The following is an 8,665-nucleotide window of genomic DNA, read 5'->3' on the forward strand; positions in this document are numbered from 1 at the left end:
CATAATAGAAATGAATCGAACATGTTATTATGGTGAAACAATTGTATAGTACTAAATGAATAGAATATTATCCATTATATAAATTCAAATTCAAACAACTTTCTGCATAATGAACTGAACACGTACTCATGGTGAAACAATTGTATAGTATTGAGTGAACGAAACATAATCCATTATATAATCAAATTTAAATAGCTTTCTGTATAATGAACCGAACATGTACTCATGGTGAAACAATTGTATAGTACTGAGTGAACGAAACATAATCCATTATATAAAATCAAATTCAAACAGCTTTCTACATAATGAATCGAACACGTACTCATAGTGAAACAATTGTATAGTACTGAACGAAACATAATCCATTATATAAAATCAAATTCAAACAGCTTTCTACATAATGAATCGAACACATACTCATGGTGAAAAAATTATATAGTACTGAGTGAACAAAACATAATCCACTATATAAAATCAAATTCAAACAGTTTTTTGCATAATCAATTGAACATGTACTCATGGTGAAACAATTGTATAGTACTGAATGAACGAAATATAATCCATGATATAAAATCAAATTCAAACAGCTTTCTGCATAATGAACCTAACACGTACTCATGGTGAAATAATTGTATAGTACTAAATGAATAAAACATAATCCATTATATAAAATCAAATTCAAAACACCTCTGTTTACAATTTAAAGATCATCAATTCAATTCATATTCAGAACACTTGCGTCCATTCAATTCAATTTAGCAATTTCATTCTATTCAATTCGATTGAAAAAATAATCCATTAACAAAATGTTTGTATTGTTGGTGATGACGATAACAAAAGAGAAGAAGAGAAGATGGGATATGGACGGGTCGGAGATGGAGGGGGTGGGTCATGGAGTGTGTCAGTACGTGTTCTATATATGTATTGATAAACGGTTCACCTTCTAATCCATTCAAGGTGGAAAGGGGCCTTCGGCAAAGTGATCCAATGTCTCCATTTTTGTTTGTACTTGTTGTGGATGCCCTACACAAGATGTTTGGGGAGGCGGTTAAAAAGGGCGCATATCTCCGCTACTAGTTGGTAGAGATCATATTGAGCTGTCGCATCTACAGTTTGCAGATGACACGATTCTGTTCTGCCTTCCAGAGGAAGAGATCGTTAAAAATTATAGGAGGATTCTACGTTGCTTTGGATTGATGTCGGGGTTAAGTATTAACTTTGACAAATCTAACTTGATTCCAATCAACTGTGATGATCGATGGGTACAGCGTATATGCAACATACTGTGCTGTCAGGAAGCCTCTCTCCCAGTTAAATACTTGGGGATCTCGCTAGGAGCTAACCCGAGATTAGTGAAGACTTGAAAGCCAATTATAGACAAAGTGGAGGATAAATTGAGCTTATGGAAAGCCAAGATCCTCAATAAAACCGGTAAGTTAGTGCTCATCAAATCTGTGTTAAATAGTCTCCCTATTTATTATCTGTGTCTATATAAGATGCCAAAGGCTGTTGCAAAAAAATTGATTTCTCTACAGAGACGATTTATGTGGAGCAAGGAAGATGGTAAGAAGAATGGTATGGCCTTGGTCAGGTGGAAGATGGTGCAGGCACCCAAAAAGTTTAGTGGTTTGGGTGTTGGGTATGCCATGGTGCGTAATACAGCCCTTTTATTTAAGTGTGGTGGCGTTTTTCTAAAGAGGAGTGCCCGTTGTGAAAGAAGGTGGTATGCTCTTGTAATAACCTGGACCCAAATGTGATGTTGTCCTCCCAGGTTTTACCTGTTCGAGGAGGCCCTTGGAAGAATATATGCCAGATATAGTTCAAGGATCAGCAAGTAAGACAGAAGATGGTTACTGGACTGTCAATGGAGGTTGGTGATGGAAGTGGGACTCATTTTTGGGAGGATGTCTGGTTGCGTGGTGGTTCTCTGAAAGATCAGTTTTCAAGACTCTTCTCAGTTTCAAACCAAAGAGGATTCGTTATAGGGGACTGTGGGTTTTGGGATGGGGTTTAGTGGATCTGAAACTTCCAATGGAGACGAGAGTTATTCCAGTGGGAGTTGGATTTAATGAACCAGCTACATGATACACTAAGACTGGTCAAACTTGCTAATGGCAGAGAGGGTGGAGTCGTGTGAAAATTTGATAAACAAGAAGTCTTTTCTACTAACTCTTTTGTGCAGGTTTTGCAGGCGGAAATAACTCTGGAGGATATAACAAGCTATAGCTTCACGAGGACAATTTGGAAAGGGCTAGTGCCACCAAGAGTTGAACTATTTGTTTGGTTTGTATTGACTGGAAAAGTCAACACTAAGGAGAGGCTGAGTCGGTTTGGGGTTATCAACCATGAAGATGTTATTTGCGTGTTATGTAACAAAGGTGTTGAAAATTGTCACCATTTGTTTCTTTGTTGTGACTTTTCTCAACAGGTTTGGTGTGCTTGACTATCATTTGTTGGTAGGCAATGGACATGTCCAGGGATGTTGAAGGAGCATTTTCTAAGTTGGACTGAGATATCCAATAGCAAGGAGGTGCGTAAGAATTGGATGGTGTGTTTCTGTGCGATTATTTGGAATATCTGGCTAAAAAGGAATACAATGATTTTTCAGCATAAAGGAAAAGGGGTTGAAGAAGTTACCCATTTGTGATGTACAAACTACAAGGAGTGGCTAGGTGTGGATCATTTTTGTTGTTGATGACAAGCAATACCGAAAATAACAAAGAATAAAGTTTATCGTTCTTTGTGTTGACTAGTTTTTCTTTTCTTTTTATAGTTTTGATGATCTTGTTTATTGTTCTTCGTACGCTCCACTTGTTGTGTTGAGCTAGTTTCTTTAAAAAAAAGAAGAAGAAGAGGAGAAGGAGGAGGAGGAGAAGAAGAAGAATCTGCGTGTAATGACGCTTAGGGGGGTTTGCGGTGCAGTTTGGTTCGGTTTTTTAATGAAAAGTCATCCGATCCAATGTTATATTAATAGTGCGGTTCGGTTTGGTTCGGTTTGTTCGGTTTTTAAATTGTTTTGAAAACCTTTCCTATTCTAATCATCAAATCATATCTAGGGTACTAAAATAATTAACAATTTTGCAAAATCAGTAGATGCAGATGGAACAATGATTAACTTATAAATCACTAACAAATTAATTTCAAAAATTTTGTAAAAATGGTGCACCAATTCCAAACTGAATCAAGAAATAGAACCAAACTAAGTAAAAAATACAACCAAACTAATTCCAAAAATGTTCATGTGGTGCACCAATTCCACAATTTTTTTCTCTTTCACCTAAGTTGTACATATCCGCCTGCAGCACAAGTAAATCCAAGAATTACATAAATGGTTTCAAACAGATTATATGCAACAGAGGTTATGAAAAAGTATAAAATAAATGGTCGGAATCATATAATGGTGAATCTTTTACACCTTCTCATCAATCTTAGGCCATCCTTGTTCAATTTCAGGAGCTTCTCATCAATCATATAATGGTGAACAGCTTCATGAAAGTCAGCTTAGTCTATTACATTCACTGTCAGCAGAAGTAATCATGTTCAAGGCACGGTCAAAACAGGCACAATAATATTAGAAATGATCAATAAATATAGTCTATTAGAGTGATGTTCATAGACATACCAACTGTCGATCGCCTGCTGAACTAATTCATGGTTCCCACATTAGCTATATACCTTAGCTCTTCCAAAGTCTTCCTCTAAACTAAAAAGTTCAAAATCAACCCAAAACCAGAGTTTCCCTAAATCAAAACAGAACAAAAATTTTAAAATTAAAAAACTAAATCAGAATCAACAACTCAACCATAGAATCAAGAACAAGCCAACCACAAATAAATTAAACAATGATCAAGAGCAGAAACACAACAACAAATAAAGAGCAACAAATAATAATAATAATAATATAGCAATAGTACAAAATCAAGAGCAGAAACACAACAACAAATAAATAAAAATAGAACAACAAATAAAATGAACAATGATCAGTGAACTAGCAATCAGAACAATGAAGCAATAACAATGTATCAATAACAAGTAAATCACAGGATTATTATGTTGATGACAATAACTTTTCTTTGTTCTTGTTCACCATAAACAACTACCCTCTGTTGGCTCTCTACCCTTTTTTTATGTTGAACCTTTAAATTCCTTTTCTAGTTAATAGAAGAATCTAACAATGAAGTTAGTTCAGAGACTGAAGAGCAGTATGATAAGTATTTAAATAATTACATACCTAATTCAGAGGCTCGGGCTTCATGTCTCGGTGGTGCTGTGCTGGGTGGCTCGGTGCTGCGGGTGGCCAAAAACGGTGTTGGGGGTGGCGCCGATGTGTGTCGACAACCGCGACTTCGCGAGGGTGGTGCTGGTTGGGGATCGGTGGTGGTGTCCGCGAGGAGGAAAGGTTCGGCGGCACTGTGAAGAAGGCTTCGGTGGCGCTAGGAAGAAGGCTTCTGCAGCGCTGCCAGGTGGTGGAAGGAAGGGCTTCGAGCTCGAGACTGAGAGTACGAGAGTGCGAGACTGAGAGAATAGAGCTAGGTTTACATTGGGGCAATTGGGGATTTGGGGGGGGGGGGGATTAGGTCACGCACGTTTTGGGGGTGGGGGATTGGTTTTTTAAGGTTTTTAATATACCGGTTCAGTTCGGTTCGGTTGGAGTTTCATAATCAAAACCCAAAACTGAACCGAACTGCAATAAAAATAGCAAAACATATTTTTTCGGTTTATTCAGTTTTCGATTTTTTGGTTCGGTTGGTCGGTTTAGGTCGGTCCGAATCGGTTTTGAACACCCCTAATGACGCTCTTTTAATGAATGGTTTTTATTGGTGTTAGACCTACTTGGATAAAACTTGGATAAAAAAATACTTGGATGTGTAGCATATATAATATATTTTTAAGAGGGATATTTTTAGATTAGCCAGAAATATAGACCCAAGAATTATAGATGAATATTAGATCATATTATTTACATTATAAAAATCCAATAAAACTCTGGTTAAAGAAAAAGAAAGAAGAAGAAGAAAAAAAATAAAATATATATATAAATATATAAATAAAAGAATAAGAATAATATTATATATTTAAGTTTTTTGATTAATTAAATTTGTCTAATATAATAAAAATTAATTATAACTAGAATTATTTTAAATTTTATTGTTTAATTTTATTAGATTTTATTCATAAAAAAAATTTAGATGTGTAGTATTATTTAAAAAATAAATAATCTCACGATATTATTGCGGGAACAATGCTAACAATTATATTAGCTTGCACTAATCTGAAAACCAGCTTCATTATTTGACATTCCTTTATCTGATGATTCATTAAAAATTAGATATTCGTTAGACAAGTGTAATGGTAACTTGAGATGATCGCATAAATATTTCCAATCTCTGCGTGACAAGGGCAGCCATTAATATTGAGAGCAAATCAAAGTGTTCCACGCGTTTTTTAAATCCTTGGAATATTTTTAACATTTAGCATAGTTAAAGGAAATAATAACACAGCGTGATACGTGCTTTAAAAGTTAATTAATGAGACATTCCCATCTTAAGACCTGATAAGATAAGATTAACAATCCAAATAATAGAGGCGATATATATAGTACAATAGATTATTTTCTAGATTGGGGCAGCTAAAAAATTCAATTAGCTAGAGATATGAATTGATTTGGAACAATATCAAATGTAGAGTGAGTTGGATAATAGCTAGTATTTTGGGATTTGACAACATATAATTAAGATTCGTAATTAAAATTAGTTTACGATTTGTCCAGCATTTTTTAAGATTATATAGTTTCGTAAAATTATTTATCACAGCTTATCTTTTATTGTTTCTTCTTCCATTTCCATGCCTTAAAATCCAAGAGGCATTTTCGGCATAGTTACCTCATCTCCTATAATTGGTTTATAATGTTCACAAATGTTCTTCCACACTACCACATTTTTCCCCTGTTAGTGCATTATTTTCTGATATATATTATAATGTAAGTAGTATTTATGAGCTCATGAAAGCGAAAAATAAGAAACAAAGCAAAACACTATGACTGGAGGCATTGCTTCAATATATCCAATATTTTTGTGTAATTTAATTTCAAAAGGTTACTTTTTTTTATCCAAATAAAATTGAAAATACTCTTAATAATCCAAAGTAATTTTTAACAGTTTATTAGATGTGAAATAATTTTGCTACAAAAAAATCTTTTAAAAATATTAAAAAAAATAAACTTTTCAAAATTCAATAAAATCTAATCCTTATATATTTTGTCAACTATTCTATATATACAAAAAAAATTAGTCATTCATATAAAATATATATTAGAAATAATTATTTATGTACCTCTTTTTATCAGTTTAAATTTTTATAAAAATATTTTTATGACATGATATAAGAATTTTTATGATTTTATGACATAATGAAATATAAAATACATATTGTTAAAATGTTAAAGAAGGTTAGAAATAGAAACTGGATTCAAGAAGTTGAAACATGATGCAGAAAATTGAATTGAACTTTTCTTTATCTAAATGACTATTGTAAATTGTATATCAGTATGTTAAATTGTTCTGCATACTAGAATATGTATTTATACACATAGGTCTAAGGAACTAAGTGGTTACAATCCACAAACTATGTAATATTCTTACTATTAGAAGGTCACACTTTTAGTTACACTACTCTAATAGTTAGAATATTATGCCGACTTCTATACTTAATAATAAAATAGGAGCCTTTAACTCGAATAACGGATAGCTATTTTTTTGAAAAATCAAAAGTTCTTTTTACTTGAAAATAAAAAGGTATATACATATATACAAAAATTCTTATACAAGTAACTTATAAATATTATATACATACAAAATATACAATTCCTATCCCTTTTACACAATTATAATGAAAAAGATAAAGAAAAAACGATGACTAATATATATATAAACAAAACTAACACAACTAAGGACTTAGTAAAAATTTCATTAGCTTCCTCGTCCGTCCTGAAAAGAGAAGCCTTTTATAGAGGGTGAGAACATCGTCCTCGTAAATTCTTAATAGAGGGTTTAAAAATTGTCATAAGAGGATGCGTATAAAAAGAAGAATGAATTTTAAAAATAGAGATTTTCGTTCGTCTTATGAATCTTTTTTAAAAACGCGTCATTTACTTATCCAAAATTCAAAGTTCCTTATTAATTATAAAAATTTTTAAAGCTCAAATAATACTCCATGATATAATCAAGTGCGCCCCTCCGACCCAACATATAAACAACTCTCGGCCTCTGGCCCAACATATAACAACCACACTATTATCAAAAGCATCAATTCATTCACCAATATTCAGTCTCAAGACAGAATCAATCACAAGTACAAATATTTATGTTATCTTTGAAAATGGCCTACCTAATCAGTAACTTCAGTAAAAAATTTATACTCCAACTGAGCTTTCCAGTCTATTAGATCCTGTCTTGAGATGAATCTACAGTATACATAAATCTAAATTAATAAAAATAAAAATTGAACTTGTCTATTATAAAATGTATAATATAGATTTCATACAAATTGAAACTTACCTATCAAGACAAAAATTTATATTATCTTTGATGTTTGATCTACCAGAACTAAAATTATACTTTGAATACAATTTGTTGAAGACTACATTAGCTTCTGCTAAGGCTTTAACCTCAAATTAAGAAGGAAATATTCAAACTTCTACAGGTAAAAAAAATAACTTTTATGGGAAGTAAAGTTATGATAGTTTTTACTTTAAATATATCTAAAATTAGGGTCTTTCATACTAACATCATCAAATACAGTAACTATGAACTTGAAAAGTGATATAATTGGAGCAATCCTATGTTTGAGGTTCCTAGAAAGACACAAATAACTTTTAATTGATGTCAGGCCATGCTTAAGCAATAAATCTTTCTTGAGAGAATGATTCAAAATCAGTGCATGTCTCAGGAGCTAACCTTTCAAGAGAAGAATTTAATTTAATTAGCCATCTGGCATACTCTCTTTTAGTACACAGTTGACAAGCTTTAGTAACATCAACAATTATCTACACAAATTGGCAAAATCTACAACATTTATACTTAAAAATAAAGAATTAAGAACAATGATTTAACTAAACACTTAACAACACTGAAAAAATAATAATACATCAAAGAAATGACAGTGTTAAATGAACACATATTAAAACCAAGAGAAATCCACCAAATTCCTATCCTAAAACACCTAAACCAAGTTCGTAAGCTAAAAATACACTTTCAAAGACACATTAATTAGGCATCATCCAAATTGCAGATTTCTTTATCATCTCACATCTTAAATTGAAAAAAAAAAAACTAAACGACAGTTCATCAATTGACGATACATAGCTTCAGTTGCACGAACAAGAATTAGTATTAATAGCAAAAAATTAAATTCGAAACTTAAGAACTAGAACCGCAAGATCTAAAACAATAAAAATGATGAGTAACGCAAATACAAAGATCTAACTTGTAAGAGAATGAAATGAAGGAGTTGTAAGAGAAAGCACATTAGATCGAAACTGCGAACGAGTTGACTCGGCGATACCTGAAGGAGCAGATCGGAGCTGCAAGAAAGATCTGAGTCAAAGAGCGAGTTCGTGAGCCCTAAATAAAAAACCAAAGAAAAAGATAGAAAGCGATAGATATGA

The sequence above is a fragment of the Arachis hypogaea genome, chromosome 11 (assembly GCF_003086295.3).
Source record: "Arachis hypogaea cultivar Tifrunner chromosome 11, arahy.Tifrunner.gnm2.J5K5, whole genome shotgun sequence".
NCBI lineage: Eukaryota > Viridiplantae > Streptophyta > Magnoliopsida > Fabales > Fabaceae > Arachis > Arachis hypogaea.